The sequence below is a fragment of the Phragmites australis genome, chromosome 14, assembly GCF_958298935.1.
Source record: "Phragmites australis chromosome 14, lpPhrAust1.1, whole genome shotgun sequence".
Classification (NCBI taxonomy): domain Eukaryota; kingdom Viridiplantae; phylum Streptophyta; class Magnoliopsida; order Poales; family Poaceae; genus Phragmites; species Phragmites australis.
In genome coordinates this window covers 19,456,597-19,472,861 of record NC_084934.1, presented here as the reverse complement: position 1 = coordinate 19,472,861, position 16,265 = coordinate 19,456,597, and the positions used below count along the sequence as shown (strand labels likewise).

The 16,265-nt window shown below is 47.2% G+C and overlaps 1 long non-coding RNA gene across 1 annotated transcript; it reads left to right on the top strand.

Annotated features, from left to right (window-relative positions):
- The first annotated feature begins 6,606 nt into the window (after positions 1-6,606).
- On the top strand, positions 6,607-8,729 carry LOC133891393 (uncharacterized). Its single transcript, XR_009904199.1, has 3 exons — positions 6,607-7,279; positions 7,391-7,529; positions 8,473-8,729. It is a non-coding gene; the product is annotated as an uncharacterized LOC133891393 (long non-coding RNA).
- Positions 8,730-16,265: the final 7,536 nt, after the last annotated feature.

The following is a 16,265-nucleotide window of genomic DNA, read 5'->3' as shown; positions in this document are numbered from 1 at the left end:
GGGAGAAAGAAGAATGGGCACCAGCTTGGGAGCGGTGGCTCGATGGCTCGGGCGGCTTCAAACGGACCCACGGGGCAAAGAGAGGGGCAGGAGTGTGTGAGCGGCTCTGTGCGGGCAGTCACTAGCTCGTGCATGGGGCAGGCCGGCCCGAGGCCCAGGTAGGAGAGGGAGAAGGCGGCCCACAGAGGGGAGAGAGGGGAAGGGAGGGTTGGGCCGGGTTTTGGGGAGGAAATTGACCCATGAGCTTTTGTAAATTTCAAAATGGCTTTTCTTTTATGATTTGAACAATTTTCAAAAGAGGTTTAAGCGAGCACCTTCTAGCGAACTTTTGCAAACATTTTTCACGCATAAAAACCTATTGCAACTATGACAGCATGAATGCATCAAACAAAAATATAACCTATGGCAATTTAAATTTAGAAATTAATTTCCTTCTAAATTAAACTAAATTTACAACTCCTATTAACTTCTAGTAAATTTTAAACTATTGCGAAAATTGAGAGTTTAGGGTGTTTCAACAAACTTGATATACTATGCCCCTAACTGTAATATGTGCTTGATTGTGGCATTTAGAGTGTTTCTTTATGCATTGTGTTGTTTCCTCTTATGATGCATTCGTTAATCATGTTGCATTGACGCATCCCGATAGCAGCAAATATCGGGGGCTCAACCAGTGCGAGGTGGGGGCCTGGTATGTTCCGTACGGTGATGGTACGAAAAGTGAATATGTTAGTAATAACGTATGAATATCCACCATACGATAGTAGATATGGTCATCTACCTATTTGGAGATTACATGGGGTGTCCCGTAAGGCGATGGTACGGGACGTCAATATGTTGGCAACAACGTATGAGACGTCGCTTGTGCGAAGAGTCGCGCAAGCACCGTTCACACGAATACTTATTCTTTTCGTACGAAGGGTGATGAATGTAATTGTGATGATTGTTTGAGAGAAACACACTCAAGAAAGAAATGTGTAGATAAGGATCGTGCATATTTTGAAACTCAAAAGTTCATTTTGTACTATACCTTTGAGCATGTATTATCATCAACCAATAGTATATGGGTTCAAGCAAGCGATTTCTATCATAGGAAAAATAGCATTTGCTTGATATATGTCAGAGTTTGACTTTTGCCTCTTTTCATCTTATCGTCACAATAGGATGAGGACTCATGGTAGTGATCTTCCTGAGGGTTCTAATGAGAACAACCCCGTGTCGCCTCCACTCTAAGCATGGCGGATGTCCTAATGCAGATAGAGCAGAACCGCCAAGCTGAGACTGCTCTCCTTGAGGCCCTCGTGCGTAACACGGCCCCTCATGGAGGAGGTGGAGCTGGACGCTGAGATGATTTCTCGTATTTTCTCCTAACTCAGCCGCCCACCTTCACGTGGGTTGAGGATCCTCTTGACGCCGACCATTGGCTTCGCACCATCGAGCAGAAACTCGCTCTCCTTCGGTGCGAGGATCATGAGAAAGCTCTCTTTGCCGCCCATCAACTCCAAGGCGCGGCCGATGCATGATGGACCAACTACTTGACCATGCACATCGCTGGTCATCACGTCTCTTGGGCGAAATTCTGCCAAGCCTTCCGTGACTTCCATATTCCCAAGGGGCTAACGGAGATCAAGAGGCAAGAGTTCCCAGACCTCCGGCAGAGGAGCAAGTTAGTAATGGAGTACGTGCAAGTGTTCAATCATTTAGCACAATATGCTCTAAAATAGGTCAACACCGATGAGAAGAAATAATATCAGTCTCACTTCTAAGATATAAGACCGCCTCTCGGTGCACGAGGTCACCACCTTTAACAAGTTGGTGAGTGTAACGCCTGATTTTTAGAATTTACAACTTTTTAAAATGGATTTATTGAAATATAGGCCCTATAGAGCACCCTAACCCTACTACCCAAATAGAGAAAAAGAAAAGAAGGAAAAATAGAAAAAAAGACGAATATTGTTCATCCGAGACTAACAGCCAGCCTCTGCGGTAATGGCTGGGCTAGCGCCTTGCCGCTTTGTGTGGGATGGTAGACACCTTACCACTCCATAAGAGAACAGTAGATGTTTCTACGAATTTTTTTATTCATAATATATTTATTGAATTATATATGTTAAAAATATAAAAATAAAAAAACTCGACTTGCAGAATCATGTCTCCTTTATGCTGACTATGCACGCAGTTGGTGGCTAGCTATCGCATGCAGGTTTTGGGCTGGCATTTCGGTGATCATCTTGTCATTATGGATGGTGATAAGGTTTTCTGGTCAACAATGGCAACGCAACTGTCATCGCTAGCACACTGGTACTAGCAATACATCTTCCGGTCATAAATTGAACGTGTTGTTTTACAAATCAACGCGGTCTTTGAAACACATTATTAGGTACAATTTTTAATATAATATGTTTATATAATATAGTAAAATTATATTATTATGAAACTACTTTTCAAAATAAATCTACTCATATCCTTTTTAAATATTAAACTCAATAAATAAAGAGTAATTTATAGCTAAAAAATTACTATATGTAACCTAAAATAATACTTATTTATAACTGAATGTACTACAAGTTAAAAATCTTTATCTTGTGATGTCAAGATCATGGTCACGTAAGAGTATCTCTAAGAGACTCTCTAAAACATACTTCCTATATCCTCGTATAGCGAATCATACCTAAAAGATTTTCTCTCTATATTGCTATACTCTCAAACAGGTCCTCTGTACTCCAATCCCTATATCCAATGGCTTCATCTCATATCTCACCGACTGGTGGACCTCAACCGTCAGCTCATCTCCTTCCCGCTCAGCCCCACGAGCTCCTCCAAGCCCCGCGCCGCCGCGTAACTGACCTCTGAGTCCTCAGCTAGGCGGGCGTCAAGGATGTTGTGGAGGCGGTGGGTCGCGTCCCTGATCTGAAGCAACCGAGGCGCGAGATCCGCAGCCATGATCGTTGTCTTCTTGATTGCCACCATGTCCTCCCGGAGCACCGCAAGGCGGGTCGCCAGACCCAGCAGTTTGCCCATGGCCAAGTCTCCGGCGGTCGCCACCCGTTTTTCCGGCCCCCAAATATAGGAGAAACCGGCAGCAGCCTCACTGCCTCCCCTTCCGACCTGACAGCCATGGCAGGCGGATTTGATTTGGGTTGGGGATCGAGACGTCTTGCATACTCTCTGTCGGCGATGGTGTTCCCGAGGATGGAAGTATGGAATGGGAGATGAGAACGAAACCGCCTTTGATTAGCTTCCAGAGATGACGTTGATGCGCACCAGCGGTCACCGGCAAATTCGACTGTGCTTTTTTCCTATGGCTTGCGAGCGGTGGGGCGAGGCGGATAGGGAACAAGAGCTGCTCCCCCAAAAATAGCAAGGATAGAGGGGAGTTTTGAGGATTGCTAAAAATATTAGAAACAAGATAGGGGAGCTGTTGGAGAGATATTTTGGACCTAAAATCTCTAAAAATACCTATAGAAAGTTATATTGGGTATCTCTTGAAAGACGCTCTAACCCCAGCATCCCACAGGGATATAGGGATGCTGCATTGATGGGACCATGTGCATCGAGTGCCTTGCCTGAGTTGGCGTCTCGGCGCGCACCCTCGACTCCATGTCATTTCTACTTTATTGGCCATACTACTACAGAACAAGCCATAAGTAACACCATATCAGTGTCAGTTCTGTAAAAACCTTGACTAAAGATGTATCAGTGCCGATTCTTAATCTCCCATGCGCGAAAAATAAGTAAGCCGCTAAGAACCGGCACTGAAAAGGACTATCTGTGCCGGTTCGTGGCTGGAACCAGCACCTAAGAACCGGCACTAAAAAGGACTATCTGTGCCGGTTCGTGGCTGGAACCGGCACTGAAGTATCGGTGCCAGTTCCAGCCATGAACTGGCACTGATAGTACGTGTTTCAGTGCCGGTTCCATCTACAACTGGCACTGATAAGTATCGAACCCAAAATATTTATGTATGATAGTTTTGGCTCGTCCGGCTCGAGTCCATCACACTTGCGCAGCTCTCATCGATCCCCTCCCTCTATCTTATCTCTTCCTCCTCTCATCCATCTCTCTCTCAGTTTTAGCGCGACCTTATCTCTTCCAGCTCAAAGAGCCCTGGGCCGCCGGCTCATGGAGATGGAGAGAGGGGCAGAGGAGGCGAGAGAGGAGTCAGGGAGAGAGGGGGCCCGAAGGGCCCTGGGCTACCTGGCTCATGGAGATGGAGAGAGGGATGGAGGAGGCGAGAGAGGAGTGGGGAGAGAGGGGGTCGGAGGGCCCCGTGCCACTTGGCTCACGGAGATGGAGAGAGGAGCTAGGGAGAGAGGGGGCCGGAGGGCCCTAGGCCGCCTAGCTCATGGAGATGGAGAGAGGGGCAAAGGAGGTGAGAGAGGAGCTAGGGAAAGAGGGAGCAGGAGGGCCCTGGGCCGCCTGCCTCATGGAGATGGAGAGAGGGGCGGAGGAGGCAAGAGAGGAACCGGGGAGAGAGGGGTGCCAGAAGGCCCCGGGCCGCTGGCTCACGGAGATGGAGAGAGGGGCAGAGGAGGCGAGAGAGGAGCCGGGGAGAGAGACCGACCGGAGGGGGACAGGCTGAGCTCGCTGGCGGCCCAGGGCTGAGCGGCTGCACGAGGCCTAGCAGCGGCGTCGCACATTCGTGGCTGAGCGCAGCCAAGCGAGAGCAGGAGTGAATACGACGATGGCCACCAAGGGCTTTAGTGGTTTCTTTGGTGACGGCCTTTGTGCCTCGTGGTTTCTATGGCAGCGGCCTTCGTGCCCCGCGTTTTGTGCAGGACAGAGCATAGATCCGCGATGGTGGCATCCTCGGTGACGATGAGCTAGTCATGTGGGGCCGGCAACGGGCTCGGCTTAATGCATCGAGCCAGCTCATCTGTCTAACCTTTTTTCTTTTTCTTTTTTGAAAAATCTCATCACTGTCGGTTCCAAAACAGTTGACATTATATCAGTGAAATGACTAGAGTTTTGGTGTAGTGCCGGCATGCCATTTCTATTGTGCTATATGTACATGGTTAGGCTTGTACGCCAGTCGAATGACTCACGAATGGGCCAGCGGTTAAGTCAGCCAAATAGGCCGGCGACCCAGCCAACAGTTGACATTATATCAGTGAAATGACTAGAGACTATTTATAATGTCGTATTCGGTATCTAGTATGTCAAAAACAGTCGAGATTATTTTGAGTCACATCATGTCACCCCGTTGTTGCATTGCGTCGCGTCAATGTGTCGTTTTTTGCTGTTTTTGTGCTCGGTGCATCGCATGCTGCTCGTTATAAAATGAGGAGTGAGGATGGAGAAGTAATAGTAGAGATGAGTAGCAGCAGTGCAGCGCGAGGTAAAGTAGCAGCACGAGGTTAGTTATAGCAAGTACTTAGATTATGTAGATAATTAATACCTAGATTAGTAATAGTAATTAGAGTAAGTAGATTGTTTAATCTATTTAATTATATTAGATAAATATATTAAGTTGATAAATTAGAGTATTTAGATTATGTATGTAGTTAATACTTAGATTAGTGATAGTAATTAGAGTAAGTACATTTTTTAATCTATTCAATTACATTTGTTAAATTATATTAAGTTGATAAATTAGAGTACTTAGATTATTTGAATAGTTTGATTATATGAATTTAATTAGTCAATGTAATTGTATTATTGACTTAGTTTAATAACTTGAATTTTATTAATCAGTGTAATTAGATTATTCTCTTAGTATAATTGTACGTATGTCATTAACCAGTACAATTAGAGTATTTATGTAATTTAATCAGAGTTATTAGAGTCATATATTTAATCAAAGTAATTACTTTAACAGAACTAATTTGATTAATTAGCTTAATCACTTAGGTTAATATAGTTATTATTTATCGAGGAACGTAATTAGTTGTATATCGTATATATATCTAAGTAGTTATTTTATTATATGTATGTTTGTTTAGCAGATACGGTATGCCTATCCATATTTATTGTGAAGAATATCCCGCTGTTTTGCACGGAAAACTCGTATTAATTCAGAACTATCAGCACATAGAGAGCACGGTTAAGCTATCTATTGATCTAGATAATCTGAAATCATATGTTATGAGCCTTTTACGTGTGAACCAACAGTATCATAATATTATCCTAGACGGTGTATGACCACGACTTATTCTAAACAGCTCGGTCGTTGTCTATACGTTCACTACAACAAATATGTCTTATTGTGACAAAAAGCATTGCGACGAATAGCTACAACGCCATGTATAGTGCATTATTTGTGACGATCTCATAAATTGTCATAGAACAATGGTTGGGCAATTTGGGTAGCCAGTTTTATGATGTTTTGGAAATAATGTCATAGAAAATATTAAAATCATCATAAAAAAACCAAACATGTAAGACGATTATTTGGTTGAACCATTGAAGTAAAGCATTAAGTGAGAAAAAAAATTCACATTCACCATTGAATATTTAACTGTATTTGTCAAAAGCAATCAAATTCATTGTACAAATTTTTTTGGACCATTCAAATTTCAACGATTTAGTGCTGAGACAGGTTATAGGAAACATGCAAAGTACCTAAACATCAACCTACCTTGCAGTTGCCTTCGCTTTCTCCCTCCTCATCCCATGTATCTCTCTCTTCCCCCAAATTAGAAATCCTTATTCCCCAGCCCTCTATCTCCCGTGCTCCTCCCAGGCTGCCGCCACCGTCTAGTCTCGGTACACGGGCTCCAGTAGCACCGTGGATAGGAGATCCATGGCGAGCTCCTCCACTACAGCAACCTGCTCCACCATAGCGACCGGTTCCATGGCAGCTGGATCCATGGAAATTGGATTCATTGCGACTAGATCCATAGCGGTGGCCTCTAGCATGGCAAGCTGCTCCACCATGGCTACCTCCTTCACCATGACGAGTTGCTGAGCACTAAGAGCTCCTCCGCAGCTTCCACACCTAGCTCCAGCATGGTGATCTACCTCCTCTGCCACTTGTGTATAGCAGCTTCTCCGGCCGTAGCAACGTTCGGGTCAGCCCCCGACACGGAGGTGGACTCATCGCCCCCCCCCCCCAGTCCTTGCCTCAGCTAGAGTCGACTCTAGCTAGGGCCACCTCTGACTCCTCTGGAGCGCCTGGTGCCCTAACCTCGGCTCTAGAGCTGGGGTCCTTCGATGTCGGAGCGGATGAGCAGGTCAGCAGGAGGAGCTAGGAGGGGTGGCGTTGCACTGCATGGTCTCCAGTGCTTCGCTCGTAATGCTGCCAAGAGGATCTATCTTGGTCGCCCCTCCCTGGACGAAGGTGATTGCATGGGTTCGCTTGCCACTTCCCTCTACATCCAGCACCCACTAGCATTTCGCATCCCATCCCCACACTTGACTAAACAAGGTTTGGTTTGGTTTTGTTTGTTAGGTACGTGAGGTGGCGATCGAGCAATGGGACTAGGATCGGATAGCTGTGGCAGCACTGCGTTGGAGTGTGCTAGGCGATGCTATTGCTTCTCCTCATGGGCATATTTAGAGACCCGCCCAAGGCCAACATCTAATTCACTGTAAGCTAAACCACCTCTTTCCTAGCCTTAATTTGTTGTCAAATCTCCCTGCTGAGAGATTATTGATTTGCTATTGATTGTTTTGATATGTTCCTATTTCCCAATATGTTGAGCTAGGCTACTGGCGATAGTGTTGCCAAGTGCTTATTACTGATTGTTGTGGTAATTTGAAGTCTGGAATGGAATATATTGGTTAGGGATTATATTATGGGACTCCACTGTCTGTGCAAAATTAATTGCAGTGTGTGTTGCCATCGTTACATTTCCCTCTTAGTGTGGCTCTTCATCATGCATTTATCTCTTCCTATGGGAACAAATCAGGATAGAAAATTGTTGTTGGTAAATGTGCAAGACACATTGAGCTAAATTACTGATATTGTTTGGCCAGTTAGCTTGTAATAACGAATTTAATCATTTATACATGTGTTAGGTCCGTGACTTTCATCCTGGGATATAATGCCATACATAAAGGGTTGACATTTTCTCCATTGCTTGACCACTGTCGAGGAAGCAGGACAATGTACCTATGCTTTGGTTGTTTCCCTGCTTGCAGCTTCTGGTCCAGGGTCTTGAATTGATCTAAAAGTGAAGTTCAGTTAATATTGCTAAGTGCCTATTTGGTGAATACTTTACAGTTTTCTAAAGAAAGAATGTATCTTAATTCTAACTTGGCTAAAAAATGAATTGCTTACTGGTCTAACACAATTTCGATCACTGAGTTTCAACTATTGTGCAAACATGTGTTTACTATAGCACTTCTTAAGTGAGAAGATATGTGGTCAGACTCTTTTTATTTGTGGATCAGATTATCATGGAAATTATAGATGAGTTCTTGTGTCTAGTTTGTTTGCAAGTTTAGGCCAATGCATTAATAAATCTTAAGTACATATGTTCTATCTTTGGAAACTTATGCACATTGAATTTTTCCCTTTGTGCTTTTCAGGATTTGGAGATCAAGAGTATAAACACAGATTGGATAATTTTGATATTTGTTGACATTCTTTTATGAAATTGTATAGTTGTAGATTGTTTCACTTTGGATAACAGATGTGCAGAGGGAGTATTTGTATGAACATTTTTGTGAATGGTGATAGAAATATAATTAAATTGCTCCATTGATGTAAATGGAATAATGAGTTGGCATGAGCTATACTTTTTGTGACATCGTCGGTGTCTATTATTTTTCGTCATAAATTTCATTTCATGCACCTGTATATAACTCAACTATGATATAAAAGTTCAAAGCGCATGACAAAATTTTCATCATAAACAAGTTTATGCATGACGATGGTGTTTCGTCATAGAATACATTCTGCCGGATGGGCAGCCCTCCCCCAACTTTATGACATTTCGTCAAATTTTCATCATAGAATACATTATATGATGCATTATTTGTGACGATGGGCATGACGGTTAATTTTCATCACAAATAATCATGTATGACAAAAAAAAACAACTTTCTATGGCGATTATGGTTGGTCATATAATGTCAAATCTGTTGTAGTGATTGTTCTAGATGAGAAGGAACAGCGCATAAGCTTTGTACTCATGCAAGGTATTAGAGAACTTTGAAATAAGGGTGTACGTAAATATAATGTCACGACTGGTGCATGAAGAGGAGGGAGGGTATGTCACAGAGGTGCAAAGTGATGCAGTGACTAGTATGGAAGGATCAGGTCAGCATGTGATGCATGAAGTGGAGAGAGGGCATGTCGGGCAGGGCAATTTTAGTACATAGGGAGCTGGAGTGGACTCTTCTCAGATAGATGCATGATGCATGGATGATAAATCCGGTGGCAGCGGGGATGAAGAAGCTGCTGATAATGATGATCTGGTTCCGACAATCCAGTACTTTTGTTGTGCTAGGCTGCTAGATTGTACCATTATTGAGTATAACTCCTTATCTAACTGGAGATACCAGAATAGAGACATCTAGGTCAGACAACGGTTTCGTAATAGGGAGAAGGTCATCCACTTTATTAGTAACTATGCTGTAATCACAAGAAAGGGTCACAATTGTGTCCAGTCTAACCATACGGAGTATGAGGTCAGGTGTATCAAGCACCTAAATTGTCCTTACTTTGTACTAGCACATAAGCCAAAATATGAGAACTATTTTTTGCTTAGTATACACACCCCACATACATGCAGCGAAGAGACTGTTAGAAATGTGAGCTACGTTGTTGATGCGAGGTTCATAGCCCAACTTCTCATCACCCTTATTGGCACGGACATATGTTTGTCGCCAAAATTCGTTAGAAGGAGGCGCAGACTAAGACGGGTATGCTGATCAATTACCACACCACGTGACGAGCGAAGCAGAAGGTGTTAAAGATGTTGTTTGTAAGTTTTGAAGAGTCCTATAACTATACTCTAAGGCCTCTGCAGAAGATTGCTATGACGAATTCAGGGACTCAGTGGGTCATGACGGATGAGTCAATCAAGCAAGAGGATGGGTCATATAGCACCACTAATTGATACCTCATTACATTTTTCTAATTCTTTCTACAATGTATCGAAGCTTTCAGATATTGTAAGCCTGTTGTATGTGTGGATGTCACATTTCTTAGCGGCAAATACCATGGTAACCTTATGACAGTGATGGCGACGGATAAAAAAATCATATCATTCATCTCGCGTTTGCAATAGTTGAGAGTGAGAACAATAATAGCTGGTTATGGTTCCTCACCTTGGTGAGGACATATGTCGTGGCCAATAGGGAACAAGTTTGCATCATCTCAGACCGCAACAAGGTTTTCTGCATGCGTTAGATGTGCTACATGATAGCACAAACTATTCCATTGCTTGTCCTGATGTGGAGAGAAGGTGGTGCATGCGACACTTAGGCGCGAACTTGTACACAAGGTACCATAACAAGGCTCTTGTAAAGAGGTTCAAAGGGATATATCTTCAGAACCAGTAGGCGAAGCTCAACGAGATATGGAGAGAGTTAAATGAGACCACTCATGGCAGAGTAGGAAGCACAGGAGGATTATCTACGGACGCAAATGGTTGGGGGGTCAAACTATCATTAGTCGTTCATGTGCTACATTTAGCCAGTGGATAGCAGTAAAGCCAGTAGAGCGTTTGGCCTTAATTCATGACACTCACGGTGCCAGGTTAGCATATAACATTTTAATGATCGTATTTTACCCTTTCTTATGCAAATATCCCTTCTAAAATTATTCTCCCATGTTGTGTGCATCATTATGACAACAAATGTAGCGAAGGTGTTCAACAATATCCTAAAAGATGTATAGGGTCTCCTGTTGTGTGCCATCATTGAGCTCACATTCTATAGAACAGCTGACTACTTTCGAGACCGTGGTATAACTGGTATGGAGTGAAGCATACAGTTCACACCTAAGGTGGAGGAAATCATATTCAGGTGGAGGAACAAGGCACACTTTTATCGGATCAGAATCTACAACCTGGCCAACAATAAATTCGAGATGATGTGCCGCCGTAGGTATACTTCAGGATATAGCGCGGGGGACACCATGCAACAATGTTAAATTAGGCCTCATGAGGTGAAGTGCGCATGCAATAAGCCAAAAATGTATCGCATCCCGTGCTCCCATGTCTTCACTACTTGCACGAACATGAGCGGCAACGACGGATCACAATATGTATCACCGTACTTCACGATCGATGTATTGAAGAGCACATGACTTCTAAAAATGCATTCCTTCAATATCAGAATCAGTATGTATGTATCATATTACTACCTAGGAAAAAGCAGAGAAATGACATTTTATTTAATAAATTTTAATTACTAAAAGTTTGTAGTAGAAGTCCAAAATATCATTATGAATTAAATATCGCTTATTATTTAAATTCTTGAATTGTTCACAAATAACTTCTCCAGAAATATGATTGCTCTCATCATAACATTATTAATTACACGTGTATTATATGTACACACTTACTAATACAGACCAAACATACTTCACAAGGGGATCACACAAAAGTGTTCCAAATTATTGGTAGATTTCTTCAAACGTCTTTATTTTGGAAATAAAGTTAGTACACACTCCTTCACACATCAAACTACCAAATTTACTTCGTTGTACTAGGTTATGATACCGTCATCGATACAATGGTGCGGTCTTGTAGGTCATCTCATTCATTGTCACTGAGATGGCATAATAGAAAATTCCTGCAATGGGTTGTTTTTTCAATTATCTTATAGTAATCCCACGGGTCCTTAATTTCTGCACAGGATTATATAAATAACTATTTAAAATATGGATATTTGATCATACGTGTTGTCGGAGAAGAGACCAGAGAGAAAGCTTGATTGTTGACAGCTCCATACAGGCCAGTAGAATATGGAGTTTTTCCGTTCTCTTGCTATTCTTTTATGTCTAAGTCTTTCTGTCTGTCTTGTATTCATAATGATTGGCCATTAGGTTTGAATTGCCTTCTCTTTCGGTCTTCCATCTGAATTATGTTGCTAATGAAGGTCTTCCTTTTGATGATCACCATAGTGGTAGATTAACTTCTACGTGAAGTTTGAAAGACGACTGATGTGAACGAAAGCGATGCCATACTAGAACGATCCCTTCAGTATCCTGTTTTGTTGTTCATATGCCAGTGGTTAATTATACATATTAAAGAGAAGGATATAAGATTTTATATAGGTTTAGACATTTCATAAGATAATAAGTTTATGTTCTATTTTGTCTTGATTAATCTCAGAAAAAAAAATAATTACAATTATGATATGTCTAGATCTAATTTCAAGGATCTCGGTAATACCGGAACCCTTGTTGGATGAATCTAACCACGATATGACCCTATTGTGGATCTCATTAGGTTATTTATGCTCTTATCCGATTAGACTTACTCTATATTGCTTGTGCGGCTTTTCGCTTCCTTTGGTTCGATGGCTCTCTATTTGGCCTAAGATCCGACTGTCTTACTCTTGATCCCCTCTGGACGTACCCTCCTCCCCTTCTTTTATAGTCGGATTAGTGAAATGACCTTCTTCGTAGGAACGGAGGTGTCGGCAGCGAGTCGGGGTTTGGGTGAAGAGGGTCCTGGACCCCCTGGGTGTCCTTCGACCTCAGCTCGAGCAGAGACCAAGGCCGAGTATAGCTGCTCGGCGTAGGAGACGGCGCTGCCGGTCTCGGCGGGCACAGAGATGGGGTCTGCAGGGCCCAACATCTTAACCGTGAGGTATGCATAGTGTGTGACCACCATGAATCGAGCAAGCGCCGGGCACCCGAGAATGGCGTTGTAGGGGAGGGGGACTTCTGCGACATCAAAGATGACGTTCTCCGTCCGAAAGTTGTCCCGGCTCCCGAATGTCACAGGCAACTCGACATGCCCGAGGGGCAAGGTGTGTCCGGGTGTCAACCCATAGAAGGGGAGCGACGGCTTTAGGCGCCTGGAAGGCACCTGCAGCTTCTTGAAGGCCTCTCGGGAGAGGAGGTTCAGGCCTGCACCCCCGTCGATCAGCACTCTGCTGACCTTTACGTTGCAGATGGTGGGGGACACTACCAGGGGTAGTCGCCCCACGCATGCAGTACTTGCGGGGTGGTCCACCAGGCTGAACGTGATCGGGGAGTCCGACCACTTCAAGGGACTTGTGGCCTCCATGCTCGGGGTCGTCGAGCACACCTCGCGCCGCATGGTCTTGACGCAGCGGCGGGAGGAGGGCGTGTACGCACCTCCGTTGATGAAGGCGACGGTGTGCTCAGGCTCCTGAAAGCCGAGCTCTTGGTTGTCGGGGCTCTATCGCCGTCGTCCCTTTGGCGCTCTTCGCGGTCCTTCTGGCGCCGCTCGATGAGGCCTTTGACTGAGCGGCACTCCGTGAGGTCATGCCACTCGGTCTGGTGGATCTGGCACCACTTCCCCGGCTCGGGCCTTGCAGGAGCGGGGGCCCTTGCGGGAGAAGGAGCCGGAGCCCTCGCGGGCGCCGGAACCCTTGCGGGTGCGGGCCTTCTGTCAGCGGCCGCCCGGCGCGCCGGCCGGCGGTCAGGCTCCTCCGCCGGCCTACGGGCAGGGCCCTGAGCCTTCACGACAGGGGCAGCCTCGCGCCTTCTTCTCTTTTTCTTTTCCCGCCTGTCAGAGCGGGAAGGACTAGGTCGATCGGCGGCGGGTTGCTCAGGGCGCGGAACATGCCACGCCCGAGCCTCCGCCGCCTTGGCGCACTTGTCGGCCATCGCGAAGAGCTCCGCGGTGGTCTCGACCTCGTGCGTGCCCAGCTTTTCGAGCATCCGCTCATCACGGACACCCTGCCGGAATGCGACGATAATGGCGTGGGGGGTTATCCGCGGGATGGTGTTGCGGACCTGGCTGAAGCGTTGTATGAAGCGCCGCAGCGTCTCCTCCTCCTGCTGTTTTACGGCATGGAGGTCGCACTCCAGGCCGGGGCGCGTGAATGTGCCCTGAAAGTTAGCCACAAACTGGTGGCAGAGGTCATCCTAGGAGCCGATTGATCCCGGGGGTAAGTTCATAAGCCAAGAACGGACAGAGCCCTTCAAGGCTACATGGAAATAATTGGCCATCACCTTTTTACTGCCGCCTGCCGCTTGGACAGCGGTGGTGTAGATTTGGAGGAACTCGACGGGGTCGATGGACCCGTCGTACTTCTCCGGCAGTTCTGGCTGAAACTTCGTGGGCCAGTTGACCCGGCGGAGCTCGCTAGCGAAGGCGCGGCAGCCTGTGCCGTACCCTGCCGCAGTGCCCTTGGGCAGTGAACGCCGACGAGCCGGGGAACCCCGGCGGTCATGGGCCGGCATAGAGGAGGCTTGGTCCTCTGCCTCGGCCTCGTGTCGGGACTCCCGTTGGCGCACAAGGGTGACGCGCGCATCTTCGACGGCCCTCCGTTCATTGAGACGTAAGCGGAGGTCATGTGCTCCGGTTGTGGCCAGGGGGCGGCACTCCGCTTGGAGGCCCTCTAGCCGGTTCGGCCACCACCTAAGGATGGACCGGCCTTGGTTGCGCCGTGGTGGGAGGTGGACCGGGAGCTCTCGGCCATGCACCTGAGGGTGAGCCATGCCCACCAGAGCGGCCACCTCCTGGAGCCAGCGGCCTTCTGGGGTTTCCCCCGCCACCTGGACAGGCGGGTGCCTGAGGAGCGCTTGCGCCGCAAGCAGCGCGCTCCCAGGACTGGTGTCGCCGAACGCGAGCCTGCTCCGCAGCGGCGCCCGGCGCTATCCAGACATGGACCTCGCGGCAGGAGTTTCTGCCACTTGCTGAGGGTTAGGCGGTGCGCTTGCCACAGCGGCGGCGGCCCTACTGGGCCTAGCGCCATGGTCCCCATGAGAGGGGGGCGCCGTGCGGGCGGACCGTGGCTGCTGCTGAGGAGCAGCAGAGACTGGGGCCCCCTGTGCAAGGGGCTCCATTTCTTCACTGGAGCTGGAGCCGATGCGTCGGAGACGATGGCCACCTGCCATTTTTTCTGCAGGAAGACAAAACGAATTCAGGGATACAACCCCTCTATCTGGCGCGCCAGCTGTCGGAGGGTGAACTCCTCAAGTAGGGATCCGGAGGGACCCCTTTGAGATTCGGCCGGGGGATGATTCTGAATCTGTTTTGCGGGTGAAATAAATGGGCGTAAATGTGATGTAGGTGGAATGGAAGGATCAGATGCAGAAAGTAGTAAATGCTCAGGAGGTTTTTTAGACAGGTTCGGGCCGCACTGAGCGTAGCACCCTACTCATGTGTGTCTGCTATAAATGCTCTGAGAATGTCTCTCTGGGTGTTGCTGGGTTACAAGAATATTTGTCTAGTCTAGAGCTTCGTGCTCCTTGTTCTTCGGTGCTCGTCCGACTTGTTGTGGGCTCGAGCTGGTCCGAAGTCGTACTTCAACTAACTTGGTTGTAACTCACTTGTTAACTCGTCTTCTCCGGGGAGCCCGCCCCACCTTAAATACCCGCCGGGGCGGTAGCGTGTCCAGAAAGGGAGGGCGCGAGTTCCAATGCGTCATAAATGGAAAGCAACCATCATGGGCTGCTGCGCGAAGTGACGGGGAGGGTTGAAAACGTGCCCCCGTCCGGTCTTATTCGTCATCATGCCGTTTTTCAACGGGCACCGCGGGGAGGGCCCACCGGGCAGCCATCGAGCAGCCCGGCGTGCCCGCTCGGTCAGAGTGAGTCTGACACAACACGATGGCAGGCGGGGTGCCTTGGGCTTTGCGATGTTATCCCGAGGCGCGCCGGATGTCCCGCGATGGAACCCGTGCATTAAATGTCCCCACGCCTCCCTGCCAGGCCGTGGTAAGGACTGACAGAAAGCGTGGGGGGAGCAGTTGGAAGTGACAGGCCACGCGCCCTCTTAAATGCAGCATCGGGCCTTTCACCGGTTGACACCTCACCGCTGAACCTCTGTGGGGGCCACCGGTGAAGGATTTCTTAGGCCTTCGGGGAACCGAGTGATCGGGGGCCACTGTTCACAGCCCCGAGCACTCTCTCCCGGATATACCCTTTCTTGGTCCTCGGGGAACCGAGTGCTTCAGGGGGCCACTGTTTACGGCCCCGAGCACTCTCTTCCGGAATTGGCCGTTCGGGTTTTCGGGGAACCGAGTGCCCGAAGGGCACTGTTCATGGCCCCGAGCACTCTCTCCCAGAACTGACTTCCCTTGGATCCTCAGGGTACTCGGGTGCTCGGGGGCCACTGTTCGCAGCCCCGACCACCCTCTTTCCGGTACTTGGCTTTTCTGGTCATCGGGGGACTTGAGTGCTTGGGGGCCACTGTTCGCAGCCCCGAGCACTCTCTTTCCGGCAC